The sequence below is a fragment of the Lepus europaeus genome, chromosome 17 (genome assembly GCF_033115175.1).
Source record: "Lepus europaeus isolate LE1 chromosome 17, mLepTim1.pri, whole genome shotgun sequence".
In the NCBI taxonomy this organism is placed as follows: Eukaryota; Metazoa; Chordata; class Mammalia; order Lagomorpha; family Leporidae; genus Lepus; species Lepus europaeus.
Window position 1 is genome coordinate 51,010,906 of NC_084843.1, and position 14,514 is coordinate 51,025,419.

General features: G+C 43.3%; 1 long non-coding RNA gene across 2 annotated transcripts in view; it reads left to right on the forward strand.

Annotated features, from left to right (window-relative positions):
- Positions 1-1,842: 1,842 nt before the first annotated feature.
- LOC133776017 (uncharacterized) overlaps positions 1,843-14,514 on the forward strand; it is a 109,569-nt gene continuing 96,897 nt past the window's right edge. Inside the window, exon 1 of one of the 2 annotated variants that reach the window (XR_009868330.1) lies at positions 1,843-6,084. This is a non-coding gene — a long non-coding RNA (uncharacterized LOC133776017). Of the gene's footprint in view, positions 6,085-11,754; positions 11,794-14,514 lie in introns of those variants that run through there. The other variant, XR_009868331.1, reaches the window with a different exon arrangement.

Below are 14,514 nucleotides of genomic sequence, written 5' to 3' on the forward strand. Positions count from 1 at the left end.
TAGGCACCTTAAGATTGTGCCAAGAGGCACTTCACTTTGAATAATAGCTACTGTATTAGCTTTTTGGCACTATAACGAAATACCTGTGATGGGCTATCTTATAAAGAAAACACATTTATTTAGCTCACAGTTTGGGAGGCTGGAGGTCCAAACAGCATAATACATGCTCTTGTAAGAGCCCCCTAGGCTGTATCACATGACAAGAACAGCTATGTATCTGGTGTTCTACCCTTATAAAGCCACCAGGATTGAATTATGGGGGCTTACCCTAGTGATCTGATCTAACCAATCACTTTCCAAAGGCTCCACTTGTAGCACCATAATTGGATTAGGTCAGCCACCTTCTTAATACATTAGCCTATCTATGGATAAAAACATCAGTTCTGGGGCACAAACCATATTCAGACCATTGGAGCCACTAATTATTGAAGTCACTGTAATGAATGGATATTGCATACAGTTTCCGTTTTCTGGAGCAATGTCGTAAGGGTGTGGACAGCTTCATTTTACAGTTGATGAAAATAAGGTACATAAGAGCTTAAGTATACAGCTGAATGTCGCAAGACTAGCAAATGACATAGCAGGCTGGCGCCTTGGCTCAACAGGCTAATCATCCGCCTTGTGGTGCCGGCACACCAGGTTCTAGTCCCGGTTGGGGCGCCGGATTCTATCCCGGTTGCCCCTCTTCCAGGCCAACTCTCTGCTATGGCCCGGGGAAGGCAGTGGAGGATGGCCCAGGTCCTTGGGCCCTGCACTCGCATGGGAGACCAGGAGAAGCACCTGGCTCCTGGCTTTGGATCAGCGCAGTGCGCCGGCCGCAGCGGCCATTGGAGGGTGAACCAACGGCAAAAAGGAAGACCTTTCTCTCTGTGTCTCTGTCACTATCCACTCTGCCTGTCAAAAAAAAAAGACATAGCAAAGACTTGGAGCTTTGACTTCCAGCTGTTTTCTCCATAATACCATGTTTAAGACAAATTCTTAAGGATAGCATGTATTTTGTTCCCCAGACTTAAGAGGAAAAAGCTGAAGAAGAAATAGACCACAGAACACCAAACTCGGGATTTTCAAAACCAAAATCACAGGCTCTGAAGCGCCCAATAGATTATCAGAAACTTCTGCCTCAAAGTTGGCATGGCTAGGGTCACCAGTTTTTCTATCCCACTTACATAACAATGCCCACTTATATTTAGGGAAGGTCACTACTGCATGAGGTCCTAATGGGGTTGTTTCAGATCTCCACTTTTTTTAAGGTTTTTTTTTTTTTTTTAACTTTTATTTAATGAATATAAATTTCCAAAGTACAGCTTATGGATTATAATGGCTTTCCCCCCCACCCATAACTTCCCTCCCACCCGCAACCCTCCCCTTCCATTCACATCAAGATTTATTTTCAATTCTATTTATATACAGAAGATCAGTTTAGTATATATTAAGTAAAGCTTTCAACAGTTTGCACCCACATAGCAACATAAAGTGAAAAATACTGTTGGAGTACTAGTTATAGCATTAAATCACAATGTACAGCACATTAAGGACAGAGATCCTACATGATATTTTTAAAATAATTTTCTATGCAATTTTCAATTTAAAACCAAGTTGTTTTTTTTTTTTCGTTTTCAATTATCTTTATATACAGAAGATAGATTCAGTATATACTAAGTAAAGATTTCATCAGTTTGCACCTACACAGAAACAAAGTGTAAAAATACTGTTTCAGTACTAGTTATAGCATTACTTCACATTGGACAACACATTAAGGACAGATCCCACATGAGATGTAAGTACACAGTGACTCCTGTTGCTGACTTAACAATTTGACACTCTTGTTTATGGCGTCAGTAATCTCCCTAAGCTCTAGTCATGAGTTGCCAAGGCTATGGAAGCCTTTAGGGTTCGCCGACTTTGATCTTATTCCGATAGGGTCATAGTCAAAGTTGAAGTTCTCTCCTCCCTTCAGAGAAAGGTACCTCCTTCTTTGATGGCCCCGTTCTTTCCACTGGGATCTCACTTGCAGAGATCTTTCATTTAGGTCTTTTTTTTTTTTTCCAGAGTGTCTTGGTTTTCCATGCCTAAAATACTCTTCAGCCAGATCCGAATGCCTTAAGGGCTGATTCTGAGGCCAGAGTGCTATTTAGGACATTGCCATTCTATGAGTCCACTGTGTCTCCCACTTCCTATGTTGGATCGTTCTCTCCCTTTTTGATTCTATCAGTATTAGCAGACACTTGTCTTGTTTGTGTGGTCCCTTTGACTCTTAAGGTCTCCACTTTTTGTTCATAAGGGTCACCCAGATTGGATCAGTCACAATATGCAACAATTGTAGCAGGACTTGGTTGGGGCGGGGGTGTGGTGGATAAAGGACATTGGGCCTTTCTACTATAGAAATCTGGCAAGACTGATGTTCTGCTCATGTTGCTAAATTGGGCTACACGACTGGAGAGCCTGAAAGACTCCTGGGAGGAAGATGTTCCTGGTTCTGATCCTGAGGCTCTGGTGCTGCAGTGCTGCCTTATGATTTCTGAGCCACCCAGCTTCTCTTCTAGGTGCATGAGGGTTATTTTGTTTGTTTTCTTAATCTCGTTTAAGTTCCATTTCTATCATTTAAATCTCAACAGTCCTCATCAATGTAGATAGCTGTCAATACAATGATAACATTTGCATAAATAATTTTAAGCAAACCCTCAGTTTAAGTACCCTTGTAGATTATAAATCCTTTCATGATTAAACATCTCTTGATCTTGTTGCTCATAGTAATGGCTTCTGCATCTTCTGGTATGGATTATATATAAGGCTACTGATAGGAGTGTATGGCTATTGGACTTTCAGAGGACCTGCTCACTTTTGAGTAATATTTATATATGGCACCTGCTCTACTAGGCAGGAGTAGAAATCTGTAAATAGACACTTTAGGCAGTCATTCCTTCCAAACCATGCTTTACTTGTCTTGTTAAGGAAATAATGCACTAACAAAAGCAGAGTGCATTTGAGGGATTTATTTGCTAATGAGTATACGTTCCTTATATTTAAGAGCTTTATAGTAAAGTGGTGGATGCTATTTCAACAGACAAAAGTTTGCTGTTCGGTGAAACGTTCAACTGTAAAGACAAGAATAATAACACAATCTTTATAAAATGGAGAGAAAAGCTGCATTTCCTAACTGACCATAGCCATGTGTCTCAATGGTTTTAATATCATGAGAAATGTATTTATGACCAGGAGAATATAAATGCATTCTTCGTAAAGTGTGTTCCCTTCTTTTAGGATCCAAGTGGGAAGCAGAGCAGTTACTCCATTTAAATCTTCTTGCTAGAATCTGAGGAGTTTTTGAAATGCTCTTGGACTTTTTGTCTAACATACTCATGTGCAAGCAGTAGTGGGAAGTGGTTGAAAGCAAAAAGATTGTGGTTTTGTTACCAGAGAAAGAAGGGTTCTTCTCTTTGTGCAAGAAAGAATTCAGGAGTGAGACAGAGCAGGGGAAAACAACATAGCAAGATTTATTAGGGTAGGGACATCCGTAAGAACAGATGGCACCTCTCCAGACAGAACCTGAGAGTGCCCAGTTGCTCAGACTGGGGGAGAGCTCAGACTGGGGTTGAGTGGAGAGAATACACCTGGGCAGGCCAGGTGGGCGGCTCAGCAGAGAGGCAGAGGGCTGAGCGCGCAGTCCGGTTGAGACTGGTGTTATTAAGGGGATGGGTCTTGCCTTGCTGGACCTAGATGTCAACTCCTTAGGCCTTTGTCACACACACACAAGCTCATTTCTGACTTCCTACCTAACAGTTTCTCAGCTGAGCTCAAAATATTGTGACCAGTAAACATCAGTCCCAAACTCCATGAGCTGGTATGGCAAATGCAATGTTTGGGAGATTTTAATTAAGCTAATGGAAGGGTGTGGCAGCGTGGATCACCCCAAAGGACAAATACCTCCTCACCCTTTCCCAAATTTTGGATTTCTGTATGTAGTTCACCACTTTGGGCAATAAATCCCATTTCCTAACTAGTGAAACCATAAAATTTTAGAATTCATCATGATGTGGGACATCATTCGCTTAAATATTTTTCTAAAGAGCACACTGCAGATTTCAACAACTGAGTGAGAAATAGCACCTGAATTTGCTGGTTTACAAAGATTTCTAGTGCCATGTGTTAGATGAACTCCAACAGTGAAGTTGGAATCAATATTGAAATTAAGAAAAGATTATTTTGAGAATGAAATATTCAGGTCAAAGTGAAGCCAAGTGATCAGTGAGGAGAAAATAAAAGTCAGATCTGAAAAAGTTGCGTAGAGTGGGTTTTCATTCCCAGAGATTATCAGTGAATAGATGAAAATGCGAGTAGCTTTAGAGCAAGCACAGGTAATAGCAGGTATTGAGTATGTTCTCTGCAAGACCAACCACAGTTTTCATTCTTCTCTAGAGAAGACCAGTGGGAATTCTTAACCTCAGATACACAGGTATTTTTAAGTAGCCATCCTGCAAACAAAACAACAACAACAAAATTTTATCCAATTTCAACTTAATTAAGGGTGTGTATCAGATAGTGAGAAATCCATTGTGATGGTTAATATTACATGTTCATAAGGTCTCTGGCCCAGAAATACCTCACTACATAGTGAAGGGAAAAGACAAATAGCTTGACTTCATCTGTCTTTTCTAAGAGGACTGTCTCCTGTGATCCCATGTTTGGAATAGTTCCTAGCATGACCAAAAAGAGAGGAATAAACACAGCAATAATTTAGTGTGCTTAATGGGATAAAATGAAAGGATTATTCACAAACAGAAAACTGGACTTTTGAGCAGATGTTTATTTAAATCCAAACAGCAACTCCTACTTTTCCTGTTATCTCCAATTATATGATGCAACATTTTTACCAGAAGAAGCACTTTTAAAAAACAGTCTTCCAGGGAGAGAATAAACAATACTATATTTGGCTAACAGCTGCTTTTGGAAAATAAGATGTCAGCAAAGCTGGATGTTGTTTAAAGAAAACTAATTATCCAGCTACCTTTGCCTTGTATCAGAGTAAATAAAGTACTTCCTGATTTGCACTGAAATGTTTTGTCTAGGGTTTAAATATTAGGTATTAGTCAGATATTTTACTTCCTCCATCATTTTCCTTGTGGAGCAAATGGATTTAAAGGAGGATTCCTGGTGTTAGATTGTGCTGCCAGTTCCCCTTTATGTTTCCTGGAGCGGCACAGAGCTATTGCTTCTCTGCTTATCCACCATCCACTATTTGTGTTCAGTGTAAAGAATGTGTTTATGGATAAATTAGAATCCTGATATCCCAGAGACAATACAGTGTGGTTGCATTTGTCTATGTTTAATCATGCAAATGTCAAATAAAAGTTGCGGGTCATATCTCATTTCATGCATAGAATTTGAAATAATGCAAATGCCTCTAGTTTTGGAAAACTGATTTCAAGGTTGGGCAGCTGAATGAAAAGTGAACTGGGTTGTTCTGCTACCGTGTGGCACTGTGGCTGGTACCGAGAAAAGCTGGCAGCAGGCTGGAGCTTCCCTCAGCCACAACTGCAGGTGCCTGTGGCAATGCCTACCTGTTTTCACAGTTACCATTATTATAACTTGAAACATTTCCATCTTCCAAAGCAATCTTAGCTGAGTACTCGTTTAGTGGGGCAGCAGTGTTAGTGCTGAAAGGTGAGCCTGAAAATTGGGGATTTTTGAGTGATACGTATTTAATGTCACAAAGGTCAAACCACTCCTATGGCACATTTTAGGATGAGCACTCCGTAAAATGTTAGTGATGATCTCGGGAAAAGAAAAAGCCACATTAAAGCACAAATGTGATATCTTCATAAGTACAGATTTTGAGGAAGTATTTCTCTATACTTGTGGAAAAATGTGTAGTGAAATATACAAGATTTTCAAGAATCTCACCTGTATAAAATCTGGTATCTGTTTTTTTTCTTTTTTCTTTTTTTAAAGATTTGTTTATTTATTTGAAAGGTAGAGTTACAGAGAAAGAGAAGAAGAGACAGAGAAATCTTTCATCTGCTGGTTCACTCCCCAAGTAGCCACAGGCTGCAGCCAGGAGCCAGGAGCTTCTTCCGGATCTCCCAAGTGAGTGCAGGGGCCCAGGGATTTGGGCCATTTTCCATTGCTTTCCTGGGCACATTAGCAGGAAGCTGGATCAGAAGTGGAACATCCAGGGTTTGAACTAGTACCCATATGAGAAGCTGGCGCTACAGGCTGTGTCTTAACCCATTGCGCCACAGTGTCGGTCCCTGGTATCTAATTTTCAAGTAAACATTGTTTTTAGAAAAAAATTCTGGGCCAAGCACAGATTTGATGGTTTGATAAATGTTAGTTCATCCCTTGAGCATTTATTGAGCACCTCATTTGAGCCAGATACTGTGCTAGGACAATTTTGAGCCTAACGGATGCATAGTGGTTGCCTTGGTGAACTTTACATCCCGTCACAGTGAAGACCAGTAAACAGCAAGTGAATAAATAGGATTTTACAAAACTGCTTCAGTTTTGACTAGGACCATTAAGACAGTTGTTAGAATTCCATATCTGTTATGCATATTTGTAAGGAGATGGCTCTAAAGACCCATTCCACAAGTGTTAGGCCCAGGACAACCTATATAATTTGTGGGGCCCAGTGCAAAATGAAGGTGTGGAGCCTCACTCAAGTAAGTGGTCCTCAGTCTCAGGTGGTGTCACTTCTGCTCCAAAACAGTACCCTCTGGACAAGCCAGCCCTGGTTCTACCTTCCTCCCGGGTTTGCCTTTTATCTGCGGCTCCAGCTTTTTGTCTTTATACCTGAGGTGGCAGTGCTTGCCTGATGTTGCTAACCCTTGGCTGCCTCACTGTTTTGTGTTTGACTTCTCTGCTCGCTTGGTGCATGGGTAACCATTTCATTGGATCAGAGTCCTTCTGTTTCAATACTTTTTTGTTTTCCGTGGCTGCACATCTTCAAATTGCTCTCCAAGTCATGTACCAATTTATACTTCTACAGCAATGTATAAGATGTACCCTTTGTTATAATCTTCACTAATATTAAATATTGTTTGACTTTTTAGGTTTTGCTAATCTGGTCTGAAACATATTTCACTAAAGTTTTAGTTTCCTTTTTTCTGAGACTGAGTCTTTATATACTATTAACCATTCGGGTTTTCCCTTTAGTGAATTGCTTATTTGCTTATTTTTTATTTCATGGTTCTTACTGATTTGTGGGAAGCGCTTATATGTACATATCTTGTTGGCTATATAAGGGTACTCCAAAAAGTTCATGAGAAATGGAATGATAACAGGTGCCATGCCCTGTTCTTTATCTTGTCTTATCATTTGACAGTGGTAACTTACCATGGACAGATGTTTCCAATTTTAGTGTAGTTCTCAAATAGTTTTTTTTTTTTTTTTTTTTGACAGGCAGAGTTAGACAGTGAGAGAGAAAGACAGAGAAAAAGGTCTTCCTTCCTTTGGTTCACCCCCCAAATGGTCACTACGGCCGGCACACTGCGCCTATCCGAAGCCAGGAGCCAGGTGCTTCCTCCTGGTCTCCCATGCAGGTGCAGGGCCCAAGGACTTGGGCCATCCTCCACTGCCCTCCCTGGCCACAGCAGAGAGCTGGCCTGGAAGAGGAGCAACCGGGACAGAACCCAGTGCCCCGACCGGGACTAGAACCCGGAGTGCTGGTGCCACAGGCAGAGGATTAGCCTAGTGAGCCACAGCGCTGGCCTCTCAAATAGTTTTAATGCTTCCCTGAACTGCGCAGGACGTTGGTGATGGTCAGTCGTGAGACCAGACTGCCTGTATTGACAATAACCTGGAACCCAAGTTCCCTGGACAGGCTTGTGCAGAGAACTGTGTGTCTGCATTTCCTGACTGCAGATGCCTGGGCTGCAACGGGGAAGGGCCAGGCTCCATTTGTTGCCGATCCCAGCTGAGAGCCTGCAGGGTATGTGGCTTCCCTGGGGATGCTGTCCAGGCTTATGTAGCCCAGACATCCTCCACATTCAGCCTCTGAGTGTGCACTCAAGCCTTTATACTGGGAACATGTTTCTTTGCGTTTATACTGAGCCTGGCTTGGAAAATTTACTGGACAGGGCAAGTCCCTGAAAGGTAACCAGCTCTGTCCAATGTGGCCAACCGGCAGCTAAGAGCCAGGCTGGGTTGGAGCAGAGAATACACAAGCACTGCGTGGCCAGAGCCTTGGCTGCCACAGGAAGCAGATAAATCTAAGCACAGCCACCAGCAGGCTGAGGAAGGTAAGTTCAGGATCCGCCTGATGCTGCCCTAGCGACAGCTTGCTCTCTCATCTCTGCACTGGCAATGGCCACCTCCGGTACAGACCCACTGTGCGCAGTGGCTCCCCAGGATGAGGGTCAACGCTTGTCTTTCCAAATAGTTATTACCTCTGTATGGAACTATGCAAACCTGTAAGGAGCAGAAATTGAACAGCTCCACCATAATATTAACAAGAAATGAGCAACAGCTGAGTCAGCTAAGCTGCCTGCAAGGGATCTGCATGGACTTGATAAGAACCACCCATGGCCCTGCACACACCCTCCCCCAGACCTTAACGGCCCTATACTGACCACCAAAAGTGTACATAAACTGCAGGCTGAGGCCCAGAGAGACCCTCTGAACAGACTCTTGGGAGCGGCAGAGTGAAAGCTCCGGGTTGACCCACTGCACTCAGAACTTCCCGCGAGAGACTTCTCCCAGCCAGCCCTGCAGTTGTCTGACGCCAAGGCTCTGACCTGGCCCCACGCTGAGACTCTGAGTTCACCTGACACTGAAGCCCTGTTTGCCCGAAGCCGAGACCCTGCCCATCCTTCGAGACCTGTGTTCTTTGGCTCAGAACACCACCCGTGCGGATGCTGTGAGAATCCACTCCCTGTGGTTAAGACACATAGTGAGGAGCTCCGGGGGAACTTTGAGAACCTTGGGTGGTTGGTTTGCCCAGTGTGTTGTGTGAATTAGAATGCGTGACTCCCCCACTGCATAATAAAATCCTTATTGGAACCAACACTGCCTCGGTGCCATTACTATGCTTATGACAAACCCACATAACAAGAAGTACACGAAGTCTTTTTCTTATCTTCATGGCTATGCACTTCATCTTCTGTAACATGTTCTTTGTACAAATTCACCCAGTTTGAAAATATGTTGTTATGCTTCCATATTTTAACACAAAAATAGCCTAGTATACAGGCAGTTTAAAAAAAAGGGGGAGAGGGGGCGGTGCAGTGGCGTAGCCAGTAAAGCCACTGCCTGCAATGCCAGCATCCCATTTGGACACTGGTTCTAGTTCCAACTGCTCCTCTTCTGATCTAGCTCTTGGCTATGGCCTGTGAAAGAAATAGAAGATGGCCCAAGTCCTTGGGCCCCTGCACCTGCGAGGGAGGCCTGGAAGAAGCTCCTGGCTCCTGGCTTCTGATCGGCACAGCTCCTGCCATTGCAACCATTTGGGGAGTGAACCAGTGGATGGAAGACCTCTCTCTCTCTCTCCCTCTGCCTCTCTGTAACTCTGCCTTTCAAATAAATAAATAAATCTTAAAAAAAAAAAAACTACAGATTTAGGAGATGATTGAAGAATCTTTAAAAATCATGTTTTAATTTAATTAAATATTTCTTGAGGATTGGCTGGGTTGTATGGATAGTTTTTCCTTACCTTTTCTCCTAGAATTACATACATATATACATATACATACATATATATATGTATATATATATATATATATAAAACAAAAGTCCATGGATAGGTGCCAGTGTTATGATACAGTGAGTTAAGCTTCTGCCTATGACACTGGCATCACATATGAGCACTGACTCAAGTCCCGGCTGCTCCACTTCCAATTCAGCTCCCTACTAATGCACCTTGGAAAGTAATGGAACATACCTACATGCTTGGGTCCCCTGACCCATGTGGAAGACCCAGATGGAGTTCAAGGCTCCTGGCTTTGGCCTGACCCAGCACTGGCTATTGCAGCCATTTGGGGAGAGAACCGGTGGATAGATCTCTGTCTCTCTCCTTGTCTCTCCATAGCTCTGCCTTTCAAATAAATAAATAAATCTTAGGGAAAAAAAAGTCCAACCATTCACCAGTCCAAGACAGAAGTCAGATTGAGGTATTTACAGGGGAATTTAAAAAAATAATTCAGAATCAGAAAGTTAGCACGTGTTAATGAGTGAAAAAATTGAAGAACAGAGAAAAGCCCAAAGAAGAAAATAAAATTTTGAAGTAATCTCTCTATAAGGACATATTCAATGATTCAATGATAACTGTTAACTTTTTTTTTTTAGAGGAAAGATTTATCGTTGGGTAGGGGACACCCACTGGTGGGGTGGGGGAGAGGGCAAGAGAGTAAGGGGGGGTCGAGAGAGAGAGATCGAGAGAGAGCACGTGTGCAGGATGCAGGTCCTGTTATACCTTTGGGGGGGGCAGGGAAGCAGGAGCAGTGAATCCCATTAGGTCTGGGGTGGAGCTGACACCTGCGGTTGGGCCGTCTGGTCACCTGGCTTCTAGCAATGGCAGCAGGGGCCAGAGCCTAGGAGAGTGTCCAGGGCATAGATAAGACTGCACCATTTTACTAATTGTTACAGTTTTAGGACCCTGATATTTTTTATAATGAATATGTTGAATGTCCAAATAAAAAGCAAATGTAATTAGCACATCTTTTAAATGGTGAAGTAGAAAAAAATTAACTTACAATAGAATCAAAAATGGTCAAAATTTCCAGGTTTATTGGTGACAACAATGGGATGTATTGATGTAGTTTAATGTGTCCGATATCTTCTTTCTGTCTCTCTCTCCCCCATGTATTTATTTCTGAAAAGAGCTGTAAACACAAGCATATATAGGTTCTGTGCCTAGTGTAAGCAGTTATAGCACCCTTCATTCAGTACAATGTACTTCAACAAGTATTTGCTCACTACTTTAATTATAATAGTGATTCCTTCCATTTGTGTATAATATCACACTTTGCAAGTCTTGTTTGATCTGGTGAAAGTTTCTTTGTGGGAGGTATCCTATTCTCCTGGGCTGGATGAGGAGGCTGAAGACCAGACAGGGAAAGTGCCTGTCTCAGGCCATCTAGCTAGTTAGGTGGAAGAGCTGGGTGTTTGGACTCAGTGTTTAGTATTTATTCCATCAAATCATAATGGGGACAGAAGAAAGAAAGAAGAAATGCTTTGCTTTCCTATGCCTCTTTTTTTAAATTTATTTATTTTTTTATTTGACAGGTAGAGTTATAGACAGTGAGAGAGAGAGAGAGACAGAGAGAAAGGCCCTCCTTCCTTTGGTTCAATCCCCAAATGACCACTATGGCCGGTGCTGCACCGATCTGAAGCCAGGAGCCGGGTGCTTCTTCCTGGTCTCCCATGCGGGTGCAGGAGCCCAAACACTTTGGCCATCCACCACTGCCCTCCTGGGCCACAGCAGAGAGCTGGACTGGAAGAGGAGCAACTGGGACTAGAACCTGGCGCCCATATGAGATGCCGGCGCCACAGGCGGAGGATTAACTAAGTGAGCCACGGCGCCGGTCCCCGCCTCTTTATGTTTATAGTGGAGCTGATGGAACAACTCCCAAACCACCATACACCCAGAAACACTTATCCTAACTGGGATAAAAATGAGACCTGTGTATCTCAGGCATGCTCTGTGTAACCAGTTTCCACCTCTTCTCACAGGTGCCTTACTCCATCTTTCTCAGGCCTCTGTGGTACCTGCCCAGACTTTGAACACCTTTGAAGCAGTTTCTGATGAAAAGTGAGATAGGCGTCTGGCTGTGAATTGGTCCTGGGAGTTCTAGATTGTAGGTAAGCAGAAGATGTGCATTGCACCTGCAATGGAGATTTTTCACTCACAAGTCAGAATTGCATCTCCATTGTGGATTTTTATTTTTTTGGCTTAAACATTTTCACATATTTGTCTTCATTTATTCATGTTCGGATTAAGCAGGCATCACTGGGAACCCAGCATGTCCCCTCAGGCACTGTGCTAGCCCAAGAGGGAGACAAGATAAAGAAAACATGGCTTATCTCCTTAAGAAGCTCCATTTCCACATCCTTTTTCTGGTTAATTTTGCAATAGATGTCAAGTACAGCATTATTAGAAATACACCATCAACACCTTCACCCTGCGTATGACCCAGGGACAGCTCTATAAAGGCATCACTTAGGTAAAGCACAAGCCAAGAATTATCTCTTTCTGAAACCACGGTCACTCTTCTGAAGACAAGTTCTCTATTAGGACCAGGATTTCAGGCAATGATATCAAATGTGGGGTATACAACACAATCCATATGCAGCACAGGAAGGAAGATTTTTTCGCTTGATGTATCCTTTTCATGTTTATTTTGCTAGAGCATGCTTCATGTCATGTGTGATGTTAGGACAGTAGTGTACATGTATATGCTTTATGAGTAACTACACTTATGGGTATAAGATGCTGCTGGCTCAGTAGTATGTTATTGATGGGGTGTGCCTCAAGAATTTGGGGTTTACTGCTCTAAAGCTGCAGCTGCCTGCCTCTCCATTCTGCACATTATGTAAAATTCTGCTGACTCGCTCACTTGGGAAGCTTTCCAAAGTCATAGAGTTCAGATTTGGCCTGATGACTGCGGAAAGAATTATACAAGGTTTCCAGAATGGTAAAGTTCAGTAAGGTCTGTGGACTGTGCCAGCTTTCTTCTAACACAGATGGAGGAGGGCTAGCTTTCCTCTTACCTGAGTATGTCCTTCCTCCCTACCAGCATCCACAGTTGAAAGAGCTCACTTTTGTCCCCATACTTGGAGCATCTGTTTTACTTTTATCTTGTGTCACCTCGCCATAGTTCATTCCCAGTGGAGTCCCCTAATGAGTGCCTTAGTTTGTCATCCTCTGCACCCCTCATTCCTCTTGTAGCTGGAGTCTATGGAGCATCAGATGGGCTCCTGAGTTCCCTTCTCTCCTGCTGCCAGTCACGTACACTTGACTACAGATGTCCAGCAGGGGTCCCATTTGCCAATTCCCAGAGCATTCTACCAAAGTCACCAACAAGTCTAAGTTCTCACTAACCTCGTATCTGGGCACTGAACACTCCTTGCCTCCTGTCTTGCCCAGAAGTCCTTTCTTCTATGCCACAGTTGGTCTGTGGACTAAAGATTATTTTTCACTTTCATTCAAAGTGTTCTATTTTCTTCTTTACTGTTCTGTCCCTGCCTCGGTGGAATCATCATTAATTGCCTCCACAAAGTATAGGCTGTTTACTTACCTACCATAACTTCAAAAGCACTTTGGTTAAGGCAAGTAGATAGTGATTATATGAACTGCAAAAAGATCTTTAAAGACAGATTCTTTTTCATCTTTTTGTGTGATTACTTAGGGACCAAGACAGGTAGTGCTCTAACATCTTTATAAAAATGTTCTTAAAGATCTCCATTTTGCTCAGCTGTTGTTGACAGCCATCTGTTGTCCAATGTAAATTTTTTTTTTTTTTTGACAGGCAGAGTGGATAGTGAGACAGAGAGAAAGGTCTTCCTTTTTGCCGTTGGTTCACCCTCCAATGGCCGCTGAGGCCGGCGCATCGCGCTGATCTGAAGCCAGGAGCCATGTGCTTCTCCTGGTCTCCCATGCGGGTGCAGGGCCCAAGGACTTGGGCCATCCTCCACTGCCTTCCCGGGCCATAGCAGAGAGCTGGCCTGGAAGAGGGGCAACCGGGATAGAATCCGGCGTCCCAACCGGGACCAGAACCCGGTGTGCCGGCGCTGCAAGGCGGAGGATTAGCCTGTTAAGCCACAGTGCCGGCCTCAATGTAAATTTTTATAAAAGATTTTTTAAAATTTTATTTGAAAAGCAAAGTGACAGAAAGAGGAGACAGAGAGATCTGTTTGTTCACTCCCTAAGTGCCTACAAAAGCCAGGGTTGGGCTAGGTCATATCCAGGAACCAGGAACTCCATCCTGGTCTCCCACAAGGCAGGGATCAAATATTTGGGCCATTGTCTGCTGCCTCCCAGGCACGTTAGCAGGAAGCTAGATCAGAAGCATGCTATAGCTGGGACTCAAACAGGGCCCTCCAATGGGATGTGGGCATCCCAAGCTGTGAGTTAACCTGCTGCATCACAGTGCCCACCCCTAATGTAAGTTACTTGCAGTGTCCTTTTCCTCCAGTTCAGGCCTTTACTAAAGGCTTTGTTTGAGTGTCTGTATTTTGACATGGAATTTGGGGAAAACTGCCTCATCCACATTAGAGATGAACCACATGCCTTGCAAACATTCACTGCAGGTGTTACAGTGATGGCAATGCTGAGCCTATAAACAACCAGGACCTCCTGCGGGCGAAGGCAGGCTTGCAAAATAGTTTTGGGGAAGGCCATTCTGGGGAGGGTCTTTTCTTCCAGGGAAAAAGAGGGATTCCTCTCCTTCATGCCGAAGCATGATGACGTGTTAATAACATTTGTAGAGCATCGGTTAGGAGGGCTGACTGCTATAAGAAATATGCCCTATTCTGTACAATGGTCCAAGAGCAATAAAGTTGATTTCTTGCTCATGTGAAAGC